The 7,974-nt window shown below is 44.1% G+C and overlaps 1 non-coding gene across 1 annotated transcript; it reads left to right on the top strand.

The window, feature by feature from the left end:
- The first annotated feature begins 4,816 nt into the window (after positions 1 to 4,816).
- On the top strand, positions 4,817 to 4,936 carry LOC111722784. Its single transcript, XR_002771453.1, has one exon. It is a non-coding gene; the product is annotated as a small nucleolar RNA SNORA32 (small nucleolar RNA).
- The last annotated feature ends 3,038 nt before the right edge of the window (positions 4,937 to 7,974 follow it).

Below are 7,974 nucleotides of genomic sequence, written 5' to 3' on the forward strand. Positions count from 1 at the left end.
AAAAAAGAGGACAATTTAAATTGTTCACATTAATTGAGGGAATTGCAATCCAAGGAAACTTGTCCTAATCTTCACAAACACTCTGTTGTTGATTTTTCTTCCCTTTCTTTCTTTCTTTTTTTTAAGAAACAGAGTCTCACTTTATTACCCTCAGTAGAGTGCTGTGGCATCATAGTTCACAGCAACCTCCAGCTCTTGGGCTTAGGCATCTCCCTTGCCTCAGCCTCCTGAGTAGCTGAGACCACAGGTGCCCGCCACAATGCCCAGCTATTTTTTGTTGCAGTTTGGCCAGGGTGGGGTTCAAACCCCACCAGCCTTGGTATATGGGGCTGGCTCCCTACCCATTGAGCCATAGGCCTGTCCCATGATTTTTCATAACTGACACAAATGTGTTCGGGTTTGGGGTCTGGTTCCCTGACCCCAGCTGACCTGATTAGGTTACTGGAGCAGCAGCTAGAATAGAGAGTGAAAGTGACTATTGGGAGGCTGAGGCAAGGGAGTTGCCTCAGAATCGCTTATGCCCAAGAGTTTGAGGTTGCTGTGAGCTGTGACGCAATAACACTCTACTGAGGGTGACAACTTGAGACTCTGTCTCAAAAAGAAAAGAAAAGAAAAGAAAAGAGATAGTGAAAGTGAGTAGACAGGAAAGGAAACAGGGACCAGGGTGGGTATTGTGAATAGAAAGCAAAAGTAAATTTGCACAGGGCTTTAGCACAACAAGAGAAAGTTTACTTAAGTATAAGTAAGCACCAGCACACTTTCAGAGAAGTAGGAAATAGAGGTGGTTCTCTCTCTCTCTAGTGTGAAAGAGGCCAACACAAGGCAGCATTGCTCTGTCACAGTGGCTCACGCCTGTAATCCCAGCACTCTGGGAGGTCTAGCCAGGTGGATTGCCTGAGCTCAGAAGTTGCAGACTAGCCTGAGCAAGAGTAAGATCCTGTCTCTACTAAAAATGGAAAAACTAGCTGGCTGCACTGGTGTATGCCTATAGTCCCCGCTACTCAGGAGGCTGAAGCAAGAGGATTGGTCAAGCCCAAGAGTTTGAAGTTGCTGTGAGCTATGATGTCATTGTACTCTGCTTAGGGTGACAGAGTAAGACTGTCTCAAAAAAAAGGCATTGCCTGCTGCTCAGTGGGTAGGGCGCCAGCCACATACACCAAGGCTGGCAGGTTTGAACCTGGTCAGGGCCAACTAAAGCATCAGTGACAACTGCAACAACAACAACAAAAATAGGTGGGCGTTATGGTGGGTGCCTATAGTCCCAGCTACTTGGGAGGCTGAGACAAGCAAGTCACTTCAGCCCAAGAGTTTGAGTTTTCTGTGAGCTGTGATGCCATGGCACCCTATGTAGGGTGACACAGTGAAACTGTCTCAAAAAAACAAACAAAAAAAACCAACATGGGGCGACCATAGCTCAGTGGTTAGGGCACCAGCCACGTGCCTTATGGCTGGTGGGTTTGAACCCAACCAAACCTGCTAAACAAACAAACAAAAAAAATAGCCAGGTGTTATGGCCAGGAGCCTGTAGTCCCAGCTACTAGGGAGGCTGAGGCAAAAGAACTGCTTGAGCCCAAGAGTTTGAGGTTTGTGTGAGATATGACACCACGGTACTCTACAGAGGGTGACAAGGTAAGACTCTGTCTCAAAAAAAAAAAGAACAAATTACAAAGGCAGCATGAAGTTATAAAATCCTCTTTCTTTCCTTTTGAATTGTGTAACTTTCTCATTGGTCTCTCTGTCTCTGGGCACCTTTGTCTTTTTCTATAGGTCATTGCTTAACTTGATTATCTCATACCCACAATCCTTTCCTTTTCTGGCAAAAAAATTGCTGAGTGTTGATACGTTGATTTTATCAATACTTGGGGTATTTGTGGTGTGCAGCATTCACCCTATGTCCAAATATGAAAGCTATATTTTGTGCAGGATTTGCTTGGTCAATTGTCACAGTATTGTGTTTTGTTTTGTTTTTTTTCGAGACAGAGTTTCACTATATCACTCTTGGTAGAGTGCTGTGGCATCACAGCTCACAGCAACCTCAAGTTCTCTTGCTTCAGCCTCCCAAGTAGCTAGGACTACAGGTGCCCACCACAAAACCCAGCTATTCTTTTTTTTTTTTTTGTGGTTGTCATTGTTGTTTGGCAGGCCCAGGCTGGGTTTGAACCCACCAGCTCCAGTGTATGTGGCTGGTGCACTAGCCACTGAGCTACAGGAGCTGAGCCTGTCACAGTGTTTTTTGTTTTCGTTTTTGTTTTTTGAGATAGAGTCTCAAGCTGTCCCCCTTAGTAAAGTGCTATAGTGTCACAGCTTACAGCAACCTCAAACTCTTGTGCTTAAGTGATTCTCTTGCCTCAGCCTCCCAAGTAGCTGAGACCCTGGTTATTTTGTTGTTATTGTTGCAGTTGTCACTGTTGTTTTAGCTGGCCTGGGCTGGGTTCAAACCCATCAGGCTCAGGTGTATGTGGCCAGTGCCCTACCCACCGAGCTACAGGAGCTGTCCATACTCAATTCCTAAGAGATTAGAAATGTTTCATTGTGTCTGACACAGTGGCTGAGACAGAAGGATCACTTGAGTCCAGTTCTGGGCTGTAGTGTGCTATGCCAATGGGTGTCTGCACTAAATTCAGCATCAATATGGTGACCTCTCTGGAGCCGGGGGCCACCAGGTTGCCTAAGGAGGGGTGAACCAGCCCAGGTTGGAAATGGAACAGATCAAAACTCCATTGCAAATTAGTAGTGGGATTGCACCTGTGAATAGCCACTGCACTCCAGCCTGGGCAACATAGCGAGACCCTGTCTCTAAAAAGAAAAAAAAAGAAAAGAAAAGAGAAAAGAAAGAAAGAAATGTATCATTGCATTATGCTAAATGTGCTATTTTACTACCTCTACTCTTAACCCACATCAGGCACTTCAGAACATCTAAAGAATAAATATTTCTTTTCTTTTTTTTTTTTTTTGAGACAGAGTCTCACTTTGTTACCCCTGGTAGAGTGCCATGGCATTATAGCTCACAGCAACCTCAAACTCTTGGGTTCAAGTGATTCTCTTGCCTCAGCCTCCTAAGTAACTGTAAAGAGTAAAGATTTCAAAAAAAAGTATTTAGTGTCATCAACTACATATATTGAGAACTCACCTGGTCACAGAGAAGGAGATTCTAATTAAAGGCTTCAAGGGTAGAATTGGAGGGTCTGTCTTTAACAATGAGGAGAGGCCAGTTCGGGGATTAAGATGAGGTTTTTTTTTTTTTTTTTTTTTTAGAGACAGTCTCACTTTGTCACCCTTGGTACAGTACTGTTGCAGTGTCACACAGCTCACAGCAACCTCCAACTCCTGGGCTTAGGTGATTCTCTTGCCTCAGTCTCCCGAGTAGCTGGGACTACAGGCACTCGCCTGTATTTTTTTGTTGAGTTTTGGCCGGGGCTGGGTTTGAACCCACCACCCTCGGTATATGGGGCTGGCGCCCTACCCACTGAGCCAAAGGCACCACCCAAGGTGAGGTTTTAATAGGAGGATAAGAGCAGAGTAGAGTGTGACAAAGAACCAGCTCCCTATCAACTTCAAGAGGCTTTTATTATCCTTATGTCTGTGGCTGGAATGTGCGAGGGGGGTTGTTAGGGCAGTCATCCTCTTCTGCAGAGGGACTGAGCTTTGTACCAAGAGCTAATCTTTGAGTTACTGCCTTCCAAGGAGAGGATCAGGGACTTATCTCTTGTGCCAGCCTGGTAGGGGAGGAAAGTTACTGTTCTGTCAATTTCCCAGAAACATTGGCCTTGAAGCATTCCAGGAGGGTGGGGAAGGGGTTTGCTAGGATCACGCAGTTTGATTTCTGCCCTGATTTCTCCAGAATGGTTGCACTCTTATCAGAGTCCTGAGGATTTTCTCCCCACACTATACAGAGAAGACATCTAAATGTGACTGGACTGGCATAAGAGCTTCTCTGCAACTTGCACTCCATGTCCTCTGAGCCACTGACCAAAACAGAAACGCTTATTGGTCCTGGTGTCACTTCCACGGTGGTCTAACAATTCCATTTCAAAAAGTTATTTCTAAAAGACATTTCTTTTCTGTGATGTTTAAAAACAAATGATCATTTACAAGCCATGCAAATTTCTAGCTCTACTTTATCTATATGTGTGTATGTGTGTCCGTGTAGGGGTGAGGAAGCAGATAGCAGCTTGTTCACGTTATAGGCAAAGGCCTTCTACAATGGGCAGTGAATTTCCCTCTGGAGGTGGTGGCCACTTATTATTGGCTGGTGGGGTAGGTTATTCTACCATTTCTGGCTTCCAGACAAGACCAACATGTTGCTGAGCTGTTACAGGAAGACGAGGCCCAATGAGAGAAAGAACACCCAAACACCACAATTATAAGAGGAAGGGCTTTATTTATTGGCTGGGAGCTTATGGAATACATTTCCAAATGGCCGCACTCTCCGACTGGCTCAGTCTTTCTCCTTTTATTGACAGTCAAGAAGTTCCACCCAACAGGTATCCTTTCCATTGGCCAGTCTGAATCAGGCGGAGATGCTAGTCCAGCCCCTACAGAACTACAGGATTTCACAGAACTTGGAAATTCCAGGTTCCAGGGAGTTAGGTCTACAAATTCCCAAGAGCTGAGTCACCGTGTAGAGGACCCGGCAGGTGCATCCTGTGGTCTCCCTGAGAAGACCTGTTCTCCCAGACCTCACCCTTCTCAGGTATCATCTCTCAGAGCTACATTAAACGTTGCCATAACTTTGTTCTTTATTGAAACTGCCTCAAGATCTGCAGGAAAGAATATTCCTTTGAAGACTCCCCAGAGAGATTAGAAAACTCATCTATGGTCATTACCAAGGCTTTTAGAATGCAGTTTCTCAATTGCTGTGGACATGACCATAAAAAAACTTCCACTAGGTTTTCTATCTGTTACTTTGCTAGCACTCAACCTACTGGGAACATTTTATTAACCCTTTATTAAACTATTGTTTTCCCTCAAAAAAAAAAGAAAAAAGAAAACTAATCTAGTGGGAGGCAGATGCTGAAAACAGAGCATGCTGTGGTCAGGAATTTCCTGAAGAGACCTGAGTAGCAGTAAATCAAGATAAGGTTATTGTGCTGCTAAGTTAAAGATTACATCTGTTCTTTACAGATGAATACTTTGTTCCTTGAAGCAAAAAGAGATAAATGAGGCTTGTGATTTTTTTGTAACTTTATTGTATTGTAAATTTAAGATTATGCATGCAGAATGCTTCATTGTTAGGGTATATAAGTAAGTAAGATAACACAGCAGCTAGGGTGCTGGCCACATACATGGGAGCTGAAGGGTCCGAACCCAGCCTGGGCCTGCCAAACAACACTGACAACTTCAACTAAAAAATAGCCAGGCGTTGTGGTGGGCACCTGGAGTCCCAGCTACTCAGGAGCCTGAGGCAAGACAATTGCTTCAGCCCAAGAGTCTGAGGTTGCTGTGAGCTATGACGACATAGCACTCTACCCAGGGCGACATAGTGAGGGGAAAAAAAAGTGCATCTTAGAGGCTGACCTTTAAGTAAATGGTCAGAAATATACTGGGTTGATTTGTGCTTGTTATCAAACTAACAAGCCTTAAGTAATGTAAATGTTTGGGGCGGTGGTATAGTGATTTTCCACCAACATTGGAGACCAGAGACTCATGACAAACACGTGGTAAATATATTGGCAGGTTTACAATTTAAGTCTTCCCAGCTGGGAGGGACCATCAATGTAAAAAGACTCTGAAATCAGGCAGAGGGAGGCAGCTGCAGCCTAGCAGAATTCTTAATCTATTTGGGCCTTATCTTTGGCAGTGACAAAGATAAGTCCAGGGAACTAGAAAACTGGTTCCTGTCCCTGTTTGTATAATATCATCCTGTAGATGTTTCTATAAACGATTCTGTCATACCATCTTGTGCAGGAACTTTTCTTTTAACTACGTGATTGTCCTCAGTTCTGATACCCATGTGTTGTAAATTCCTCCAAATTTAAAGCTTTGACAAGAGTGGAATAATTTCAGAGTTTGCAAGCTGTCTCATGAAAGGGCCATGCTGAGTGGAGCCCAAATACAGAAAAAGGCGAGAAACCAAAAATTGAGGCAGACAAATCCAGTTTGTCAGTAAGCAGTGATTTATTGAGGAACTTAAGGACGGAAGTGCAGTCTTTGGCAACAGCGAAATGAACACATCACCACAGGGATATGCCACCAGACCCAGGGCGTATATACCATAGAAAAAGTATACACGAAATACGTCAGACAATTAAAGGCAACTCTCCAGAACAGGCAAGAATGCAATGTGCATCATAGCCTATAATTTGTGTGATAACATCCAAGTTGTTTTGACCTAGAGCAGAATTTATGGTGAGCACATGTTCTGATATGTGGGACATTAAATAAAGTAAGAATCAGAAGGCATTCCTGGGACTGGGGTTAATAATAAGTCAACTCGGCAGGTTAGCATCCAAGATGGAGTCACTTTTCCTGCCACACAGGCTGAGTGCCTTCTAAATGTCTATAGGCTCCTTCCATTTTAGTTGCTAAACAGACACATCTTCCCTTATCAAGATTAGACTTGAATTATGTACACTTCATTGTCTGCAAAGTCATTAGGAAATCATAAAGAAGGATAATCTACCTTCACCACTTTTAATTTTCAAATTTCATAGTTTCAGGCCGGGTGCATTGGCTCACACCTATAATCCTAGCACTCTGGGAGGCCAAGGCGGGTGGATTGCCTGAACACAGGAGTTCGAGACCAGCCTGAGCAAGAGTGAGACCCCATTTCTAAAAATAGCTAGGCACTGTGGCAGGCGCCTATAGTCCCAGATACTTGGGAAGATGAGGCAAGAGAACCGCTTGGGCCCAAGAGTTTGAGGCTCAAAGATGAGACTCTGTCCCCCCACAAAAAGAAACAAATTTCATAGTTTCGTTTTTTGAATCCTAAGATAATCCTCCGTGCATGTGAAAACAAACCTCTGCGGACAGAGTTTCACTTTGTCACCCTCAGAGTGCTATGGTGTCACAGCTCACAGCAACCTCAAACTCTTAGGCTCAAGCAATCCTCTTGCCTCTCTCCAAGTAGCTGGGACTATAGGTGTCTGCCATAACATCAGGCTATTTTAGAGACGAGGTCTCACTCTGGCTCAGGCTGGTCTTAAACCCGTGAGCTCAGGCAATCCACCTGCCTCGGCCTCCCAACTGCTAAAATTACAGGCATGAGCCATAGTGCCCGGCAAATATTTATGACTTTTCTAACAGATGCCAGGCCTTTCGTACATATCAGTTCACTAAATATCTTTTTTGTTATTATTGTTGTTATGATGGGTCTGAACACAGACAGGAGTGCAGTGGCACAGTCATAGCTCACTGTAGCCTCGAATTCCTGGGCTCAAGTGATTCTCTTCCCACAACCTCTGAAGTAGCTAGAACTATAAGCACACGCCACTGTGCCTGGGTAATTTAAAAAAAGAATTTCATAAAGACAGGGTCTTGCTATGTTGTCTAGGCTGTTCTTGAACTCCTGACCTCAAGCAGCTCCCCTACCTTGGCCTCTCAAAGTGTTGGGATTACAGGGATGAGCCACCATACCTAGCCTAAATATCTTTTATTTTTTTAAATGCATTTTACTTTATTTCTTTGAAACAGCTTTGTTGCCCTTTGTCAGCAATTCTCTGGCCTCAGCCTCCCAACTAGCTGGGATGACAGGCACCTGCCACAGTGCTTGGCTAGTTTTTTCTATTTTTAGCAGAGATGGGGGGTCTTGTTCTTGCTCAGGCTGGTCTTGAACTCATGAGCTGAAATGACCCACCTGCCTCGGAATTATATGTGTGAACCGCTACACCCAGCCCAGGAAAGCTTAAGGAAATCTTTCTTAGAGCCCTTTGATCCTAAAAGGACTCTTTTCTAAATCTGCAAATCTGTAAGCTTGAGATTTCTTTCTTCGTGGTCCTGGGAATTTCTTTTTTCTATTTTTTCTTTCTTTCTTTT

This window comes from Otolemur garnettii, unplaced genomic scaffold, assembly GCF_000181295.1.
Source record: "Otolemur garnettii isolate 467f Iridium unplaced genomic scaffold, OtoGar3 scaffold00369, whole genome shotgun sequence".
In the NCBI taxonomy this organism is placed as follows: Eukaryota; Metazoa; Chordata; class Mammalia; order Primates; family Galagidae; genus Otolemur; species Otolemur garnettii.